General features: G+C 48.4%; 1 pseudogene; it reads left to right on the forward strand.

The window, feature by feature from the left end:
* Positions 1–10,395: 10,395 nt before the first annotated feature.
* Positions 10,396–10,921, forward strand: LOC100581621 (annotated as a pseudogene).
* The last annotated feature ends 506 nt before the right edge of the window (positions 10,922–11,427 follow it).

Genomic DNA, 11,427 nt, shown 5'->3' on the forward strand with positions numbered 1-11,427 from the left:
CTGAGGGCCCCAGGGCTTGGTTCTTGCCTTTTCACTGCTCTATCTACATTCTTTTCTCTGATGACCTCATCTATTCTCATGATTTCAAGCCCCATCTATATGAGGACAACTCATAGATTTCTATCTCTAGCCCAGTTCCCTACTGTAAACTCCAGACTCCCGCATCCAACTGAACATTCAACATTTTTACCTGGTCATGCAACAGGCATCTCAAAATCAGCACGTCCAAAACTGAACTCCAGACCTTTCCACCCTCTCCGCAAACCTGCTTCTCCCACTGTCTTCCCCATCCAAGAGATAGCCTCTCCATCTTCCCACTTACTCTGGCCAAAAACTTGAGTCATCCTTGGCTCCTTTCTGTCATATCAATCCTCCACAAACAGTGTCAATTCAATCTTCAAAATATATCCAGAATCCATCCATTTCTGGCCACCTCCATTGCCCACTCTGGTCCAAGCAGTGCCATTTTCCCCGCCCAGATTATTGTTTCAACAAAGCAGCCAGAAGGATCCCTTTAAAAGCCTAAGTCAGATGGTGTCATCCCCTGCCAGATCCCCGCCTCGGGGTCCTTATTATGACCTACAAAGCCCCACCCAGTCTACTCCCACCTCTCTCTCTGGCCTCCTCTCCTTTATTCCTTCCTCTTCCCTTTTCTCTCCACGTTAGCCACCCTGGCTTCCTTGCTATTTATTCCTTAAATACTCCAGGTTTACCCCTATCAGAGGCTTTGAGCTTACTGCTTCCCCCAGATAGCTGCATGGTTTCCTCCTTCACTTCCTTGCTATCTTTGCACAAATGTCTCTCAGTGAGGCATTCCCCGACCAGTCTATTTTTTTTTTTTTTTTTGAGATGGAGTCTCGCTCTGTCGCCTAGGTTGGAGTGCAGTGGCTTGATCTTGGCTCACTGCGACCTCCACCTCCCGGGTTTGAGCGATTCTCCTGCCTCAGCCTCCCAAGTAGCTAGGATTATAGGCGCGTGCCACCATGCCTGGCTAATTTTTGTATTTTTAGTAGAGACGGGGGTTTCACCATGTTGGCCAGGCTGGTCTCGAACTCCCGACCTCAGGTGATCCACCCGCCTCGGCCTCCCAAAGTGCTGGGATTACAGGCGTGAGCCACTGCACCCAGCCTTAATGTTTTATTTTTTGTAGAGATGAGACCTTGTTATGTTGCCCAGGCTGGCCTAAAACTCCTGAGCTCAAGCAGTCTTCCTTCCTCGACCTCCCAAAGTGCTGAGATTACAGGCGTGAGCCACTGTCCCCAGCCTCTACCACTGTCTAGTCATGTGACCTTTGGCAAGTTATTTAACTTCACTGCACCTCAGTGTCTTAATCTAAAAGATGGGGTAGGAGGGTTGGGCGCGGTAGCTCATGTCTGTAATCCTAGCACTTTGGGAGGCTGAAGCGGGAGGATTGCTTGAGCTCAGAAGTTCGAGACCAGCCTGGGCAACATGGTGAAACCCCATATCTACCAAAATACAAAAAAAAAAAAAAAAATTAGCTGGGCGTGGTGGTGTGCACCTGTAGTCCCAGCTAGTTGGGAGGCTGAGGCAGGAGAATTGCTTGAACCTGGGAGGCAGAGGTTGCAGTCAGCCAAGATCGTGCCACTGCACTCCAGCCTGGGCAACAGAGCAAGACTCTGTCTCTAAAAAAAAAAAAAAAAAAAGGAGGATAATAGTAGAACTTATGTTGTAAGGATATTGTAAGGATTAAATGAGTTAATGAATGTAAACTGTTTGGAATTGTACCTACATAAGTGTTTGCTGCAATTATTATTTATGAATGGCTGGGCACAGTGGCTCATGTCTGTAATCCCAGCATTTTGGGAGGCCAAAGCAGCCAGATCGCTTGGACTCAGGAGTTCAAGACCAGCCTGGGCAACATGGTGAAACCCCATCTCTACTAAAAACAGAAAAAATTAGCCAAGTGTGGTGGCACATGCCTGTGGTCCCAGCTACTTGGGAGGCTGGGGCGGAAGGATTGCTTGAGCCTGGAAGGTAGAGTTTGCAGTGAGTCAAGATCGTGCTACTGCACTCCAGCCTAGGCAATAGAATGAGACTCTGTCTTAAAAAAAAAAAAAGAATGATTGGCTGGCTCCTTGTAAGTCCTAAATAATTAAATAATTGTTAGCTATAGTTGTTCACTGCTGTATCCCCAGACCTGAGAATAGCACTTAGAACATAATAAGACATTCAGGAAAAAATTTGTGAGATGAATTAATTAAGACGTGCACACATAAACAATGGTATTTTTGTGTGCCCTTAAAATGTATATCAATAGCATTATATCATACACATTCTTCATCTTTACTTTTTCACACATTATATTTATAACATCAAGCCATGCTGATACATATAAATCTCATCGTGTCCTTTTAACTGTTTTAAATATTCCGTATATTAATATACCTCAATTTTTATATCTGTTCTTTTTTTTTTTTTTTGAGAGAGGGTCTCCCTCTGGCACCCAGGCTTGAGTGCAGTGGCACAATCTCGGCTCAGTGCAACCTCTGCCTCCCAGGTTCAAGCAATTCTCGTGTCTCAGCCTCCTGAGTAGCTAGGATTGCAGGCATGTGCCACCACATCTGGCTAATTTTTGTATTTTTAGTAGAGATGGGATTTTGCCTTGTTGGCCAGGCTGGTCTCGAACTCCTGACCTCAGGTGATCCACCCACCTCGGCCTCTCAAAGTACTGGAATTACAGGTGTGAACCACTAAGCCCAGCCTCTGTTCCCCTGTTAATAGCCATTCAGGTTGTTCCAATTTTATGTTATTATGAACAATGTTGTATCAAACATCTTTGTAAATCTCTCTCTCTTTTTTTTTTTTTTTGAGATGGAGTCTCGCTCTGTCGCCCATACTGGAGTGCAATGGCGTGATCTCAGCTCACCGCACCTCCGCCTCGCGGGTTCAAGCGATTCTTTTGCCTCAGCCTCCTGAGTAGCTGGGATTACAGGCACTCACCACCAAGCTCAGCTAATTTTTGTATTTTTAGTAGAAATGGGGTTTTACCATGTTGGCCAGGCTGGCCTTGAGCTCCTGACTTCAGTTGATTCACCCACCTCAGCCTCTCAAAGTGCTGAGATTGCAGGCATGAGCCACTGCACCTGGCCCCAAATCTTTTTTTTTTTTTTTTTTTTTTTTTGAGACAGAGTCTCTCTCTGTCCCCAGGCTGGAGTGCAGTGGCGCAATCTCGGCTCACTGCAAGCTTCGCCTCCCGGGTTCACGCCATTCTCCTGCCTCAGCCTCTCCGAGTAGCTGGGACTACAGGTGCCCGCCACCAGGCCCGGCTAATTTTTTTGTATTTTTAGTAGAGACGGGGTTTCACCGTGGTCTCGATCTCCTGACCTCGTGATCCGCCCACCTCGGCCTCCCGAAGTGCTGGGATTACAAGCATGAGCCACCGCACCTGGCCCCAAATCTTTATTAAAGCACATATTCCACTCTATTAATTGTCGTTTGTTTAATTGTGTGCCTGTTGCTCCCACTACTTTGTTACTACTTGAGAAGAGGGGCCTTAGTCGGTTTGTCTTTAACCAAGCACTGAGCTTGATGCAGTCAGTGTTTACTGAACAAATGAATGAGGGAATGAATGAATGAGGCTACCGTCTGGATCGGTGGTCCTTGGACGTTTTTCTCTTGTGCCCCCTAAAATAATTATTTTATATTTATTTTATTATTTCATTTATTTTTTGAGACGGTCTCGCTCTGTCACCCAGACTGAAGTGCAGTGGTGCAATCTCAGCTCCTATAGTCTCGACTTCCCAGGCTCAGGTGATCCTTCCATCTCAGTCTCCTAAGCAGCTGAGACTATAGGTGCACGCTACTACGCCTGGCTAATTTTTGCATTTTTTGCAGAGACAAGGTTTCACCATGTTGCCCAGGCTGGTTTCAAATTCCCGAGCTCAAGTGATCCACCCACTCGGCCTCCCAAAGTGCTGGGATTACAGGCATGAGCCACTACGCCTGGCTTAAAATAATTTTTTAAAACTTTGCACCCCCTTTTTGTGAAGATTCTAACAGGAAACAAATGTTACACTCAAGACAATTCAAGGAGGTTATATACACAAAACGACTAATTTGGCCAGGCGCGGTGGCTCACGCTTGTAATCCCAGCACTTTGGGAGGCCGAGGCGGGCGGATCACAAGGTCAGGAGATTGAGACCATCCTGGCTAACACAGTGAAACCCCGTCTCTACTAAAAGTACAAAAAAATTAGCCAGGTGTGGTGGCGGGCGCCTGTAGTCCCAGCTACTCGGAGAGGCTGAGGCAGGAGAATGGCGTGAACCCGGGAGGCGGAGCTTGCAGTGAGCCGAGATTGCGCCACTGCACTCCAGCCTGGGCGACAGAGCGAGACTCCGTCTCAAAAAAAAAAAACAACAAAAAGTGACTAATGTGGATGTGTGCTCAGGGTATAGGGAAATCACAGGAGATCGGGCAGGAAGCTGGGACTGGTGGCAGCCAGGCTGTTACCACCCCAGGCCTGAAAAGGCAAATCCTCTATCTTAAAAGGAGCACTACTAACTTTCTGCCCAGGGACAGGACCAGCTTCACTGGGCCTCACAGGGCAGGAACCAGAGGGATACATCCTGGCCTCACTCCTTTCCCTCTCTCGGATTTCCTGCCAGGACTCCCTAGTGGCCAAACCAAAGTAGAACCCAAGACCAGCGGGCACAGGAGCCACTGATATCCTCCATCCAAGTCAGCCAACCAGGGGAGAGGCAGGGTGGAGGACACAGCCTGGATCTGCAGGGATACAGCTAAACTCTTCACTTTAAACACAAGTCATTGCCAAGGCTATACCTCCTAGCATATTGGAAATATTAATATGTTATTTATCTTTATTTATTATTAATTAATTAATTAATTGAGATGGAGTCTCACTCTGTTGCCCAGGCTGGAGTGCGGTGGCACAATCTTGGCTCACTGCAAACTATGCCTCCTGGGTTCAAGCGATTCTCCTCCCTCAGCCTCCCAAGTAGCTGGGATTACAGGCACCTGCCACCACGTCTGGCTAATTTTTGTATTTTTGGTAGAGATGGGGTTTCACAATGTTGGCCAGGCTGGTCTCGAATTCCTGACCTCAGGTGATCCACCCGCCTCAGCCTCCCAAAGTGTTGGGATTACAGGCATGAGCCACTGTGCCCAGCCAATATTAATATTTTAAATAAAACTGTTCTATCACTCGACTCAATGTAAGTACCATGGTGATTTGATATCCACTATTACCCATTTAAAGAAATTACTGGGCCAGGTGCGGTGGCTCATGCCTCTAATCCCAGCAGTTTGGGAGGCCGAGGCAGGCGGATCACCTGAGGTCAGGAGTTCGAGACCAGCCTGGCCAATATGGCGAAATCCTGTCTCTTCTAAAAATACAAAAATTAGCCGTGCCTGGTGGCGGGTGCCTGTAGTCCCAGCTACTCAGGAGGCTGAGGCAGGAGAATCACTTGAACCCGGGAGGCGGAGGTTGCAGTGAGCCGAGATTTTGCCACTGAACTCCTGCCTCGGCGACAGAGCAAGACTCTGTCTGGGGGGAAAACAAAGAAAAGAAAATACTGAACAAGCTCTACTTTAAACAACAGAAAGCTACATCATCACTTTTCTTCTTGAATGTATGGTTATATTTTGCTTCCTCTTACAGAATGGTATTCTAGTGTAATATATTTTATGCTTGAAAGCTTGTTATTTGGCTGGGCACAGTGGCTCACGCCTGTAATCCCAGAACTTTGGGAGGCCAAAGTAAGTGGATTCCTTGAGGTCAGGAGTTCAAGACCAGCCTGGCCAATATGGCAAAACCCTGTCTCTACTGAAAATACAAAAACTAGCCAGGCACCATGGTGCACACCTGTAATCCCAGGTACTTGGGAGGCTGAGGCAGGAGAATCGTTTGACCTAGGAGGCAGAGGTTGCAATGAGTTGAGATCGTGTGCCACTGTGCTCCAGCCTGGGCAACAGGGCGAGAAAAAGGAAAGCTTGTTATTGATCACCTAATTTATATTTTCACAGAAATTTATATAGTGTTAAATTACAATTTACAAATTTGGGAGTCAGGCAGTGGTGGCTCACTTTGGGAGGCCAAGGTGGGAGGATCGCTTGAGCTTGAGGCCAGGAGTTTGAGACTATAGTGAGCTGTGACTGCATCACTGCACTCCAGCCTGGGTGACAGCGAGACCCCGTCTCTAAAAAATAAAAATAACAGGCCAGGTGCAGTGGCTCACGCCTATAATCCCAGGACTTTGGGAGGCCAAGGAGGATTGCTTAAGCTCAGGAGTTCGAGACCAGCCTGGGAAACATAGTGAGACCCTGTCTCTACAGAAAAATACAAAAGTTAGCCGGGCATGGTGGTACATGCCTTTAGTCCCAGCTACTTGGGAGGCCGAGGTGGGAGGATTGCTTGAGCCTGGGAGGCAGAGGTTGCAGTGAGCTGAGGTCATACCACTGCACTCCAGCCTGGGTGACAGAGCCAGATGCTATCTTTAAAAAGTAAAATTATGGCCAGGTGCAGTGGCTCATGCCTGTAATCCCAGCACGTTGGGAGGCCAAGGTTGGTGGATGACCTGAGGTTGGGAGTTCGAGACCAGCCTGACCAACATGGAGAAACCCTGTCTCTACTAAAAAATACAAAATTAGCTGGGTGTGGTGGCGCACATCTTTAATCCCAGCTACTTGGGAGGCTGAGACAGGAGAATAGCTTGAACCTGGGAGATGGAGGCTGTTCAGCTTGTGCAGTGAGCCGAGATCATGCCATTGCACTCCAGCCCGGGCAACAAGAGCGAAATTCCATCTCAAAAAAAAAAAAAAGTAAAATCGTATTTATATATAAAATAAAAATAATAATAATAAAATATTAGGTTGGTGCAAAAGTTATTGCGGTTTCAGACCATGAATTTTAAATCATTATAATTAGGCTCAAACACATCTTTATTAATCAAAATAGGAACCATTACAATCAACACATTTTTGCCAACGAGAAATAAGTTTGTTAATTCCTGTAGTGTAAAAATCTGTGCTTCAGGATTCTACGAACTCTTGGAAAGCATTTTCTGCGTCCTGCTGGTTGTGGAAGCATTTTCCCTGCAAAAAGTTGTCAAGGTGCTTGAAGAAGTGGTGATCGGTTGGCGAGCCGTCAGGTGACTATGGCAGATGAGGCAAAACTTTTTAGCCTAATTCGTTCAACTTTTGAAGAGTTCGTTGTGCGATCTGCAGTTGGATGTCGTGGAGAAGAATTGGGCCCTCTGTATTGACCAATGCCGGCTGCAGGCGTTGCAGTTTTTGTCACATCTCATCGATTTGCTGAGCATACTTCCCAGATGTAAGGGTTTCACCAGGATTCAGAAAGCTGGAGTGGATCAGACCAGCAATAGACAACCAAACAGTGACCAGAACCTTTTTTTTGGTGCAAGTTTGGTTTTGGGAAGTGCTTTGGAGCTTCTTCTCAGTCCAACCATTGAGCTAGTTGTTCCCACTTGTCTAAAATCCACTTCTTGTCCCATGTTACAGTCCGATCAAGAAATGGTTGTCGCGTAGAATAAGAGAAAACAATACTTCAAAACGACAAAATTTTATGTAATTTTCGCTCATCTCATGAGGCACCCACTTATCTAGCTTTTTCACCTTTCCAATTTGCTTCAAATGCCAGATGACAGTAGAATGGTCGATTTCCTTGGCAACTTCTTTTTTTTTTTTTGAGACAGAGTCTCGCTGTCGCCCAGGCTAGAGTGCGGTGGCGCGATCTCGGCTCACTGCAGGCTCCGCCCCTCGGGGTTCACGCCATTCTCCTGCCTCAGCCTCCCGAGTAGCTGGGACTACAGGTGCCCACCACCACGCCCGGCTAATATTTTGTATTTTTAGTAGAGACAGGGTTTCACTGTGTTAGCCAGGATGGTCTCGATCTCCTGACCTCATGATCCACCCGCCTCGGCCTCCCAAAGTGCTGGGATTACAGGCGTGAGCCACCGCGCCCGGCCTTCCTTGGCAACTTCTTGTGTAGTCAAGCCGGGCCGCGGTGGCCTCAAGCCTGTAATCCCAGCACTTTGGGAGGCCCGAGGCGGGGCGGATCACGAGGTGAGGAGATCGAGACCATCCTGGCTAAACACAGTGAAACCCCGTCTCTACTAAAAATACAAAAAATTAGCCAGGCGTGGTGGCAGGCGGCAGCGCCTGTAGTCCCAGCTACTCGGGAGGCTGAGGCAGGAGAATGGCTTGAACCCGGGAGGCGGAGCTTGCAGTGAGCCGAGATCGCGCCACTGCACTCCAGCCTGGGCAACAAAATCAAAACTCTGTCTCAAAAAAAAAAGAATTACTGGAGGCCAAACACACAGACTCATGCCTATAATCCCAACACTTTGGGGAGGCCAAAGCAGGAGGATCACTTGAGCCCAGAATTTTGAAGTTGCAGTCAGCTATGATTACACCACTGCACTCCAGCCTGGGTAAAACCAGCCTGGGTGACACAGCAAGACCTGTCTCTCTTTTTTTTTTTTGAGATGGAGTCTCGCTCTGTTGCCCAGGCAGGAGTGCAGTGGCACGATCTCCGCTCACTGCAAGCTCCGCCTCCCGGTTCACGCCATTCTCCTGCCTCAGCCTCCCGAGTAACTGGGACTACAGGCGTCCGCGACCACGCCCGGCTAATTTTCTTGTGTGTTTTTAGTAGAGATAGGGTTTCACCGTGTTAGCCAGGATGGTCTCCATCTCCTGAACTCGTGATCTGCCCACCTCAGCCTCCCAAAATGTTGGGATTACAGGCACGAGCCACCGTGCCCGGCCTTTTTTTTTTTTTTTTTTGAGGAAAAAAAAAAAAGTCTCACTCTGTCACCCACGCTGGAGGGCAGTGGTTCGATCTCAGCTCACTGCAACCTCTGCCTCCCGGGTTCAAGCAGTTCTCTGCCTCAGCCTCCCAAGTAGCTGTGATTATAGGCACCTGCCACCACATCTGGCTAATTTTTGTATTTTTTAGTAGAGATGGGGGTTTCACCATGTTGGCCAGGCTGGTTTTGAACTCCTGACCTCGTGATCCACCTGCCTTGGCCTCCCAAAGTGCTGGGATTACAGGCGTGAGCCACCGAGCCCGGCCAAGATCCTGTCTTTAAAAGAAAAAAAGAAAAAAGAATGGAGGGAATTTTGTTACAATAGTGTCTGTCACCCAGGCTGGAGTGTGGTGACACAATCTTGGCTCACTGCAACCTCCACCTCCCAGGTTCAAGTGAGTCTCATTCCTCAACCTCCCGAGTAGCTAGGACTACAGGTGCCACCATGCCCAGCTAATTTTGTATTTTAGTAGAGACAGGGTTTCACCATGTTGACCAGGCTGGTCTCAAACTCCTGACCTCAAGTGATTCATTCACTTCGGCCTCCCAAAGTGCTAGGATTACATACAGGTGAGAGCCACCATGCCTGGCTTTTTTTTTTTTTTTTTTTTTTTTTTGAGATGGAGTCTTCCTCTGTCACCCAGGCTGGAGTGTAGTGTCATGATCTCAGCTCGCTGCAACCTCTGCCTCCTGGGTTCAAGCAATCCTCCCACCTCAGGCTCCTGAGTAGCTAGGATTATAGTTGTGTGGCACCACGTCTGGCTATGTGTTTCGTATTTTTAGTAGAGACTAGTTTTCACCATGTTGGCCAGGCTGGTCTCGAACTCCTGACCTCAAGTGATCCACCCACTAGGCCTCCCAAAGTACTGGAATTATAGGTGTGAGCCACCGCGCCTGGCCATAGTAATGTCACTTAATTATTTGAATTCCTTCTGGGTTACAAGCCAAAAATCACATAGTGACCTATCACCCAAAGTTATTTTTAATGACAACAGAATGAGAACCTCCTTTGCATTTCTTGAAAGCAAAGATCTGGCAACTGCCAGGTATGCAAAGCTCCTTGTTACTTGGTCAATAGAGCCCTTCACTTTTGACTGGTGCCCCTGGAGGTTTTCATTCCCTATCCAGCCCCCAAACCCCAACGCTGTAGGGTAAAATTCCTTTGCAAAGTGTGAGGAGGGAGGTGAGAAAGAAGCAGCACCTGGATGTCAGTGCCAGTTCTCCTGAAGATGGATCATAGGAAAGAAAACCAATGGAGGTTGGGGACCTGGATGTCAATTTCCTAGAAACACAGGAAACTAATGCAAAAGTAAGACCTGGCCAGGCAGGGTGACTCACGCCTGTAATCCCAGGAATTTAGGAGGCGGAGGTAGGAGGATCCCTTGAGCCCAGTAGTTGGAGATCAGCCTGGGCAACATAGTGAGACCCCTGGGAGTAGGGGAGCTAAGGATCACTTACACCTGGGAGGTTGAGGCTGCAGTGAGCTAGGATCGCACCACTGCACTTCAGCCTGGGCAATAAAGTGTGACCGTGACTTTAAAAAAAAGAGAAAGAGTCCTTTTGCGGGTGGCACCAGCGCCGAGAGGATGCCATGAAGGCCTTGGGCACACTGTGAGAGTACAAGGTGGTGGGTCGCTGCCTGCCCACCCCCAAATGCCACACACCGCTCCTCTGCCTCATGGAAATCTTTGCGCCTAATCATGTCGGCGCCGAGTCCCGCTTCTGGTACTTCGTGTCTCAGTTAAAGAAGAATTTTTCAGGGGAGATTGTATACTGTGGGCTGGTGTTTCAGAAGTTCCCCCTGGGGGTGAAGAGCTTCGGCACCCGGCTGCACTATGACTCCCGGAGCGGCCCCCCGCAACATGTACTGAGAATAGCGGGACCTGAACACCGCAGGCGCTGTCACCCAGTGCTACCGAGACATGGGCGCCTGGCACCGCGCCTGGACCCATTCCATCCAGATCACGAAGGTGGAGGAGATCGCAGCCAGCAAGTGCCCGCGGCCGACCATCAAGCAGTTCCACGACTCCAAGATCAGGTTCCCGCTGCCCCACCGGGTCCTGCCCTGTCAGCACAAGCCACACTTCACCACCCGGAGACCCAACACCTTCTTCTAGGTACAGGGCCCTCACCCGATGTGTGCCCCAAATAAACTCAGGAACGCCCCAGTATTAAAAGAAAAAAAGAAAGAAAGATTCTGGACGCGGTGGCTCACACCTGTAATCCCAGCTACTCGGGAGGCTGAGGCAGGAGAATCGCTTGAACCTGGGAGGCGGAGGTTGCAATGAGCTGAGATCATGTCATTGCATTCCAGCCTGGGCAACAAGAGCAAAACTCCATCTCAAAAAAAAAAAAAAAAATGTATCGTAAAGATCACCTAATCCTGAAGCTAAGCTATGAGTGAGGCAGGAGAATAGGGTCAGGGGACAGGGAACCTAAGGACTTCCTAGAACTAAGTCAAATGGAAACACTTCAGCTATGACAGGAAATATCCTCTTCATTTACATAGGGACTACACCAAATAACCAATGGAAACCTCTAGAGGATATTTAAACCCCAGAAAATTATGTAACAGGGCTCTTGAGCCCCTGTGTCCAGCCCCGCTCCCACCCTATGGAGTGTA

Source organism: Nomascus leucogenys, chromosome 24, assembly GCF_006542625.1.
Source record: "Nomascus leucogenys isolate Asia chromosome 24, Asia_NLE_v1, whole genome shotgun sequence".
Lineage (NCBI taxonomy): Eukaryota > Metazoa > Chordata > Mammalia > Primates > Hylobatidae > Nomascus > Nomascus leucogenys.